Source organism: Saimiri boliviensis, chromosome 2 (assembly GCF_048565385.1).
Source record: "Saimiri boliviensis isolate mSaiBol1 chromosome 2, mSaiBol1.pri, whole genome shotgun sequence".
Lineage (NCBI taxonomy): Eukaryota > Metazoa > Chordata > Mammalia > Primates > Cebidae > Saimiri > Saimiri boliviensis.
This window is the reverse complement of record NC_133450.1, coordinates 3,530,026-3,540,613: the sequence shown is the minus strand read 5'-3', so window position 1 is coordinate 3,540,613 and position 10,588 is coordinate 3,530,026.

The following is a 10,588-nucleotide window of genomic DNA, read 5'->3' as shown; positions in this document are numbered from 1 at the left end:
AGGGGGCAGCCTACACCGCATTTTCGGCTCCAGTTCTCGGCTGGGGAGGGTGACGGTGGCAGATCCCGGCTGAGGCCAGGGCTGGGGGCGGACGGATGGGGAAGAATTGGGCAGCAGGTGGGAGGGGGCGGGAGCTGTTCTCCCCACGGATCGCAAGCCCGGGGTTTTTGGGGGTTCGGAGGAACAGGCAAGGTGGGAAGCTTTCCTCCCGGCAGTGGATCCTGCCGCTGGGAAAAGTCCGCAGAATTTGAAGACCACGGTTGTGGCCAGTGTCCAGGAAGCCCTTCAGCTTGACATTTCGGGACCAGATTTCCGCCCCTCTGGGGCCAGGAACACCAGAGGGCGTGGCTGCTGGGAGGCAGGGAGCCTCGTGAGCCCCCGGAGGGCAGCACTGAGCTGAGCCGGGACAGTTAGGCCGGGACTTGAGGCTCGGCGGTGAGCTGGAGGCCCCTCCCCCCACCCCTCGTCATCCCCTGGGCCGGGGCACCCTGGTGCTGGCTCGTGTGTGCTGGGTGTGCTCATTTCAGAGCTCCTGGCCCCCTCCCCGGGCAGTGGCCTCCTGGGTGGATGAGGGCAAGGAACCCAGAGCAGCTGGAGGGAAGGAGATAGGATAGGAACGCTCTGGAAAGCAGAGGCAGGTCGGTCACTCAAGGATGGCAGAACCCAGCCCTTCCAGGAGCCATCCCCAGAAGGCCCTTCTGGCTCTGGAAGGGCTTTTCCAGATGGGGTGCTGCAGGGGTGAGCCCAATCCCCACGTGGCTGCCGGGACTCCCCGCCATCCCCTGAGTCTGAGCCCCTTTGCATACGCAGCTTATGCAGGTCGCTTTCTCGGCCCAGGGTGCTCACACTGGCTTAGCACAGTGCACCTGTAGGCCCCAGGGAGTTCTGACTCTCCCTGGGAGTGGGGCCTGGAGCCCTCTGTGGGTGAGAAGGCAAACTCATTAGATGCATCCCTGGGGACGCAGGGCAGAGAGAACCATGACCCCCTTGGATTCCAAGTTGGGGGTGCAGGGCAGAGGCCAGAGAGCTCAGCCAGAGCCCAGCAGACCTCACGCGGGCAAGGAGGAAATCATACCCAGTCCCACCCACTGCCTGTTTGCCCAGCTGCAGGGTAGCCTGGCAAAAGCCAGGCTAGGATTCTGCAGCCCTGGGGCAGCAGAGACTGGAAGGGACCTGGCCTGGCAGGGTGAAGGCTGAGTTTTCAGCCTTGCAATCCACCACCTTCCTGGGCGCCTGTCTAGATCTCAGTTTCCCCATCTGTGCCATGAGGTTCACTCACTCATTTGTTCATTGCACATTTACCTAGTGTTTAGCTAAGGGCAGGGCCTTGCCGTTTCACACATCTGGGTTTCAGCACTCCTCTGCCACTTACCTTCTGAGCAGTCTTTGGCCCTTTTTGTGATGTCTCTGAGCCTCGTTTTCTTTACCTGTAAAAAGGAGTGTGTGCCTCATAAGATTGCTGTGAAGATTAAATTGTTCTTATTATGTAATAAGGAAAATGAAAACTGGTTACTCAGTGAGTAACCTCAGTGAGCGCTCCATGCAAACACACTGAGAACACCCCACACATAAGCTTACAGACGTACAAGGACACACATGCTCATAAAAAGCAGCATTTTGGCCGGGCGCGGTGGCTCAAGCCTGTAATCCCAGCACTTTGGGAGGCCGAGGCGGGTGGATCACGAGGTCGAGAGATCGAGACCATCCTGGTCAACATGGTGAAACCCCGTCTCTACTAAAAATACAAAAAATTAGCTGGGCATGGTGGCACATGCCTGTAATCCCAGCTACTCAGGAGGCTGAGGCAGGAGAATTGCCTGAGCCCAGGAGGCGGAGGTTGCGGTGAGCCGAGATGGCGCCATTGCACTCCAGCCTGGGTAACAAGAGCGAAACTCCGTCTCAAAAAAAAAAAAAAAAAAAAAAAGCAGCATTTTAAGAGAGGTACATTTTTTTTTTTAAAGATGGAGTCTCACTCTGTTGCCCAGGCTGGAGTGTAGTGGCAGGATCTAGGCTCACTGTAACTTCTGCCTCCTGGGTTCAAGCAATTCTCCTGCATCAGCCACCAGAATAGCTGGAATTATGAGCACCCACCACCACATCTGGCTAATTTTTGTTTTGTTTTGTTTTGTTTTGTTTTTTTGAGACAGAATCTTGCTCTGTCACCCAGGCTGGAGTGCAATGGTATGATCTCAGCTCACTGCAACCCCTGCCTCCTGGGTTCAAGACATTCTCCTGCCTCAGCCTCCTGAGTAGTTGGGATTACAGGTGTGTGCCACCATGCCCGGCTAATTTTTGTGTTTTTAGTAGATACCGGATTTCATCATGTTGGTCAGGCTGGTCTCAAACTTCTGATCTTGTGATCTGCCTGCCTTGGCCTCCCAAAGTGCTGGGACTACAGGTGAGACCCACCGTGGTCGGCCTGTTTTTTTTTGGTGGAGATGGGGTTTCACCAGGTTGGCCAGGTTGGTCTTGAACTCTTGACCTCAGGTGATCTGCCCACTTCAGCCTCCCAAAGTGCTGGGATTATAGGTGTGAGCCACCATGCCCAGCAATATGCTCTTCTTTAATTCTAACTCTGAGAAGCCTGTCCTGATCGATGCATCTCAAGTCCTCATCTCTGGACCAGGCACTGTAACTCACACCTGTAATCCCAGCACTTTGAGAGGCCGCGGTGGGAGGATCACTTGAGGTCAGGAGTTAGAGACCAGCCTGGCTAACATGGTGAAACCCTATCTCTACTAAAAATGTAAAAAATTAGGCCGGGCGCGGTGGCTCAAGCCTGTAATCCCAGCACTTTGGGAGGCCGAGGTGGGTGGATCACAAGGTCAGGAGATCGAGACCATCCTGGTCAACATGGTGAAACCCCGTCTCTACTAAAAATACAAAAAATTAGCTGGGCATGGTGGCACGTGCCTGTAATCCCAGCTACTTGGGAGGCTGAGGCAGGAGAATTGCCTGAACCCAGGAGGCGGAGATTTCGGTGAGCCGAGATGGCGCCATTGCACTCCAGCCTGGGTAACAAGAGCGAAACTCCGTCTCAAAAAAAAATTAGCCGGGCGTGGCAGTGTGCGCCTGTAATCCCAGGTATCTGCAAAGCTGAGACAGAAGAATTGCTTGAACCCGGGAGGCGGAGGTTGCAGTGAGCCAAGATCGTGCCATTGCACTCCAGCCTGGGTGACAGAGCGAGACTCCATCTCCAAAAATATATATATTTTTAATAAAGCAGCTTAAAGGAATGAGAACAGGCTATACAATTTTGTTACCATTTCTGTTTTCAAACACAAGTCTGTGCTAATATGTACAGGCACTGTCCTGAAGGCTGTAGTGTAACGAGTACGTTTCATCTCTAGGAAAGCTAACAGATGTATAGGGGAGGTAGGACGTGCGCTTGAGGGAGGCTTTGTCCTTATGTAACTTTTGTGCTTTGTCACGTGTGTGTAGATTTTTCTATTTCAAAGAAAACCAATTCACATTACATTGATTGAGCGTCTATTATGCAGCAGACTGTGTGCCGTGCCAGCTGATGGCGATGTGACAATGAGTAAGATCAGCGTGGACACCTTCTGCTGTCACACGGCTTATGATCTAGTGAAGAGACGGACACTAAAACAGTGAGCGTGCAAAGAAACACCCAGTTACAAATCCAAAAGAGAGCTACGAAAAAGCAGCCAGGCTACCAGGAAGGGACACACAGAGACGAGGGCTTTATTTTTTATTTTATTTATTTATTTTTGTTTTTGAGACGGAGTTTCGCCCTTGTTACCCAGGCTGGAGTGCAATGGCGCGATCTCAGCTCACCGCAACCTCCGCCTCCTGGGTTCAGGCAATTCTCCTGCCTCAGCCTCCTGAGTAGCTGGGATTACAGGCATGTGCCACCACGCCCAGCTAATGTTTTGTATTTTTAGTAGAGACGGGGTTTCACCATGTTGACCAGGATGGTCTCGATCTCTTGACCTCGTGATCCACCCGCCTCGGCCTCCCAAAGTGCTGGGATTACAGGCTTGAGCCACCGCGCCCGGCCGACTTTATTTTTTATTTTATTTTTTGAGACAGAGTCTCATTCTGTCGCCCAGGCTGGAGTGCAATGGCACCATCTTGGCTCACTGCAACCTCCGCCTCCCGTGTTCAAGAGATTCTTCTGTCTCAGCTTTGCAGATAGCTGGGATTACAGGCGCATGCTGCCATGCCCAGCTAATTTTTTGTATTTTTAGTAGAGACAGGGTTTCACCATGTTCCCCAGGCTGGTCTTGAACCCCTGAGCTCAGGCAGTCTATTGGCCTTGGACTCCCAAAGCGCTGGGATTACAAGTGTGAGCCACCATGCCCAGCCTAGTAAGTTTATTTTTTAGAGATTTCTATTATTTATGTTTGGGAGTTTTGCTCTTGTTGCCCAGGCTGGAGTGCAATGGTCTGATCTCAGCTCATTGCAACCTTTGCCTCCTGGGTTCAAGTGATTCTCCTGCCTCAGCCTCCTGAGTAACTGGGATTGCAGGCATGTGCCACCACGCCCGGCTAATATTTTTTTGTATTTTTAGAACTGATGAGGTTTCCCCTTGTTGGTCAGGCTGGTCTTGAACTCCGGACCTTAGGTGATCCACCCACCTCAGCCTCCCAAAGTGCTGGAATTACAGGCGTGAGCCACCACGCCTGGCAGCTGTTTTATTTTCTTTTTAATTTTGGTGAAACACGTATAAAATTTACCATCTTAACTTTTTTTGAGACAGAGCCTTGCTGCATTGCTCAGGCTGGAGTACAGTGGCGCTCTCAGGGTTTACTGCAGCCTCCACCTCCTGGGCTTAAGCAGTCCTCCCGCCTCAGCCTCCTGAGTAGCTGGACTGCCCATGTGAGCCACCACGCGAGGCTACTTAAAGAATTTTTTTGGGAGAGAGATCCAAGATGGCTGATCACTAGCAGCTCGAGATTGTAGCTCCCAGTGAAAGCGCAGAGAACTAGAGGACGCCACACCTTCACATGAATTCTTGTTGCTCACACACCAGGAGATTCCCAGCCGAGGAGCCCCACGGGTCGCCAGCGCGACTCTCGTGACCGGCGAGGCGGTTTTGCCAGCGCCTTGGAGCGTCGGTTCTTGCTGCAGAGTCAGAAAAGCACCATCAATCTTAATGCCGCTGATTTAGTCGGTGCAGTGGGTTGCTCAGATTTCGGCGCTGAGAATCAGTAAGTTGGACATCCACTCAGAAAACCAATTACAAAGATGGTAATTATAAAGACCACAGATGGATAAATCTACAATGAAGGGAAGGAAACAGTCAAAAAAGGCTGAGAATACCCAAGATCAGAACGTCTCTCCCTCAGCAGGGGATCCCAGTTCCTCATCAGCAACGGAACAAGGCTTGATGGAGAACGAGTGTGTTCCAATTACAGAAGCAGGCTTCAAAAGGTGGATAATAAGAAACTTTTGTGAATGAAAAGAACTTGTTCTAACCCAATCCAAAGAAACTAAGCACTTTGAAAAAAGGTTTGACGAAATGTTAACAAGAATACACAATTTAGAGAGGAATATAAGTGAATTGATGGAGCTGAAAAACACAATACGAGAACTACGTGAAGTATGCACAAGTTTTAACAGCCGAATTGATCAAGCAGAAGAAAGGATATCAGAGGTCCAAGACCAACTCAATGAAATAAAACAAGAAGACAAGATTAGAGAAAAAAGGATAAAAAGGAACGAGCAAAGTCTCCAAGAAATATGGGACTACGTGAAAAGACCTAATCTACGCTTGATAGGTGTACCTGAATGTGACGAAGAGAATGAATCCAAGCTGGAAAATACGCTTCAGGACATTATTCAGGAAAATTTTCCCAACCTAGTAAGGCAGGATAATATTCAACTCCAGGTAATACAGAGAACACCACAGAGATATTCCTCAAGAAGAGCAACTCCAAGGCACATAATCGTCAGATTCACCAGGGTTGAAATGAAGGAGAAAATGCTAAGGGCAGCCAGAGAGAAAGGTCAGGTTACCCACAAAGGGAAGCCTATCAGACTTACAGCAGATCTCTCAGCAGAAACCCTACAAGCCAGAAGAGAGTGGGGGCCAATATTCAACATCCTGAAAGAAAAGAATTTTCAGCCGGGCGCGGTGGCTCAAGCCTATAATCCCAGCACTTTGGGAGGCCGAGGCGGGTGGATCACTAGGTCAAGAGATTGAGACCATCCTGGTCAACATGGTGAAACCCCGCCTCTACTAAAAATACAAAACATTAGCTGGGCATGGTGGCGCGTGCCTGTAATCCCAGCTACTCAGGAGGCTGAGTCAGGAGAATTGCCTGAACCCAGGAGGCGGAGGTTGCAGTGAGCCGAGATCGTGCCATTGCACTCCAGCCTGGGTAACCAGAGCGAAACTCCGTCTCAAAAAAAAAAAAAAAAAAAAGAACTTTCAACCAAGAATTTCACATCCAGCCAAACTAAGCTTCATAAGTGAAGGAAAAATAAAGTTTTTTTGTGAACAAGCAAGCACTCAGAGATTTCATCACCACCAGGCCTGCTTTACAAGAGCTTCTGAAAGAACCACTACACATAAAAAGGAACGAACAGTATCGGCCTTTCTAAAAATTACCAAAAAGTAAAGAGCATCAACATAATGAAGAATTTACATCAACTAATGGGCAAAATAGCCAGCTAATATTAAATGGCAGTATTAAACTCACATATATCATTATTAATTCTAAATTTAAATTGACTAAATCCCCCAATCCAAAGACAGACAGGCAATTTGGATAAAAAACTAAAACCCATCACTATGCTGCATCCAGACCCATCTCACATTCAAGGATACACAAAGACTCAAAACAAGGGATGGAGAAAGATTTACCAACCAAACAGAGAGGTAAAATAAATAAATAAAAAGCAAAAGTTACCATTTTTGCCTCTGATAAAATAGTCATTAAAGCAACAAAGATCAAAAGAAGCAAAGAAGGACATTATATAATGATAAAAGGATCAATGCAACAACAAGAAGAGCTAAAGATCCTAAATATATACACACCCAATACAGGAATACCCAGACATACAAGACTTATAAAGAGACTTAGACTCCCACACAATAATAGTGGGAGACTTCAACGTTAATATTAGACAGATCAATGAGACAGAAAATTAACAACGATATCCAGGACTTGAACTCAGATCTGGAACAAGTAAACGTAATTAACATTTATAGAACTCTCCACTTTACATACACAATATATACACACTTATCAGTACCACATCATCTCAACTTAGAAGTTTAAATGAAACGTTGGTTGGCTCCTTGTTCGTTATTCTCTTCCCTCATTTTCTTTCATGTCTCCATTATTAAGGACAATTATAGGCATACCCACATTTAGACTGCATTCTAGCCCGGGCAATAAAGCAATATCCCCATTCTCTCTCCCTCTTCCTCTTTCTCTTTCTTCCTATTCTTTATTCTTTTTCTTATTATTCTTTTTTCTTTCTCAAAAAAAAAAAAAAAGAATTTTTCTGTGGAGACAAAAACAAGGTCTCACTATGTTGCCCAGCCTGGTCTCAAACTCCTGAGCTGAAGCAATGCTCCCACCTTGGGCTCCCAGAGTTCTGGGATTACAGGCCACCATGCCTGGCATCTTAACTTTTTTTTTTTTGAGATGGAGTCTTGCTCTGCCACCCAGGCTGGAGGGCAGTGGCACCATCTCAGCTCACTGCAACCTCCACCTCCCAGGTTCAACTGATTCTCCTGCCTCAGCCTCCTGAGTAGCTGGGACTGCAGGTGCGTGCCACCACACCTGGCTAATTTTTTGTAGTTTAGATAGAGATGATGTTTCACCGTGTTAGACAGAATAGTCTCAATCTCCTGACCTCATGATCCTCCTGCCTTGGCCTCTTAAACTGCTGGGATTACAGGCGTGAGCTGCTACACCTGGCCTAAAGCTTTACTTGTTAACTGAAATTCACTTTCAGTGGTGATGAATCTGATGCCTGTTTTTCAGCACCCTCGGCAACACCGTATGTAATTGGGCATTCCATCTTTCCCAATCTAACTGGCAAAGCAAGACTCCATCTCAAAAAAAAAATTAGCTAGGTGTGGTGGCAGGCACCTGTAATCCCAGCTACTCAGGAGGCTGAAGCAGGGAGAATTGCTTGAACCCAGGAGGTGGTTTTATTAACTATTATGTTAACAAATATAAATAAGAATTATATTTGTAATTTTAAGTTATAATTCACTGAAGCCAGGCATGGTGGCTCACACCTGTAACCCTAGAACTTTGGGAGGCCCAGGTAGGTGAATCACTTGAGGTCAGGAGTTGGAGACCAGCCTGGCCAACATGACGAAACCCCGTCTCTACTAAAGAGACAAAATTAGCTGGGCGTGGTGGTGCATGCTTGTAATCTCAGCCACTTGGGAGGCTGAGGTGGGAGGATCGCTTGAATCTGGGAGGCGGAGGCTACAGTGAGCCGAGATCATGTTACTGCACTCTAGCCTGGGTGACAGAGCAAGACTTCATCTAAAAAAAAAAAAAAAAAAGTTGTAGTTCACTGATTGTAAGTGCAGCCAAGCATCTCTTTATATTTTAAAATGTATTTTCCTCATCTGTTAACAGCTCATGTTCATCTATTTTTCACTGGATTGTTGTTTTTTATAGGAACTCTGCATATTAAGGTAATTAACCTTTAGTCTGTGCATCCTTCAGGGTCCCAGCAGGAAATGATTTAATTTGAGGAAGGTTTAATACAGAGATTATTTCAAGGGGAGAGGGGGGCCTGACCAGGTAGTGCCTGAAGAATGCTGCAGGGGGAGAGAGCTCTCTGGAGAGGGACGCCGCAGGGGACACATCCCCATCTCTTATGAGAGCCTGGGTTTCACGAACCCATCTAGGAGCCAGAGGGCCAGGGAGCCTCTGGATGGAGGCCCCGCAGCTCGGCTTCCCACACACGGGAGCATGGGATGGGGAGGGGTCTGGAGGGGAGGGCTGGAAGCTGCCCGGCCTTGTTCCTTGTCTGTCTTCCGACTGTGTTATGATTCTTTGGAAGGCAGAAATGATTGATTTTTATGTAGTAGAATCAATCTTTCCAGCTTCTGGACTTGTGTCTGACTTAGAAATGCTTTCTCCACTCTCATACTACTTCAAAAAATAAATTTCATTCTTTTATTGGGCTCCTGATGGTTTTATTTCTAACATTTAAACCTGTGATCCATTTGAATTTATTTTGGTGTTAGGAGGGAGGTATTTATTTATTTATTTTTGATAGTAGGTATTCAATAATAGATCATCTCCCCACTGATTGTTACTTTTTTTTTTTTTTGAGACGGAGTTTCACTCTTGTTACCCAGGCTGGAGTGCAATGGCGCGATCTCGGCTCACCGCAACCTCCGCCTCCTGGGTTCAGGCAATTCTCCTGCCTCAGCCTCCTGAGTAGCTGGGATTACAGGCACGTGCCACCATGACCAGTTAATTTTTTGTATTTTTAGTAGAGACGGGGTTTTTACCATGTTGACCAGGATGGTCGCGATCTCTCGACTTCGTGATCCACCCGCCTCGGCCTCCCAAAGTGCTGGGATTACAGGCTTGAGCCACCGCACCCGGCCAATAATTTGTTACTTTTAATAAAAACTCTTCTGAATCAAAGAATGACCAGATAGCATTGCTGGAACTGGGTACTCACTGCTGGGACTGGGTACTCACTGCTGGGACTGGGTACTCACTGCCGGGATAGGTACTCACTGCTGCATCATCTACAGCAGCTCTGCACCTCCTGTCAGCCCTGGGCCCTGCCTGGGGCCCATTCCCAAATCCTGCCCCACCTCCTGGTGTCCTCTGGGTCTCCCAGGTGGCGATGGCATGGGGTCTCCAAGAGGTGAGGTTCCTGGGTGGCCCAGCTGAAAGTGCCAGTGGGCCGGTGGGGCTGGGAGCAGCATGGGCACACGTTTTGAACACTAGTCTTGGGTATGTGGATAAGGTGAGAACAGACGTAAGTGCCCAACTCTCAACGGGCGTAGGCGCATGGGCAGATGTGGCCTGGAGTGGTCCGGCCATGCCTGTGCGTGAGTTCTCCAGGTGTGAGTTCAGGTGGCTCAGCACGCCAGCCAGGTACGTTCGTGTTTGTAGCCAGGTGTGTGTTTACAGGTGTGCCTCTATCTCTTGTGCCCTCAGGGCCAAGGGAGCCGCTGGCTTGCGTGTCTGAGAGTCCTTCTTGCCGTGAGAATCATGGAATCTCAAAGTCCCCAGATTAGTGCTTCCTCCAAAGTGGGGGCTGGAGTGGGGGTGTGGCTGGCAGGGTAATCAGGCAGGTTTGGGAGGCGTGCTTCTGTGCCTGCTGGCGGGCCGTGGGTTCATCTGAGCTCTGGGAGTCTTGGACTGGCAACACTGCCTCCTTGGACAGGGGGAGCTGAGGCCCTGCCCAGAGTTTTGGGGACCGCAGTGACAAAACAAGTATCTGAGCACAATTGGGCAGATTTCAGCGACCACCTGGACACCCGGCAGGCTGCGCTCTGGGTCAGTGCCTCCACCACACACCCCAGGCCGGCAGGGCCCAGGGCAGGGCCAGTTTCAGCCAGACCCCACAACTCTCCATGTTTTCTAGCTGGGGAAATTGATGTTCAGGGTCTCTGGTC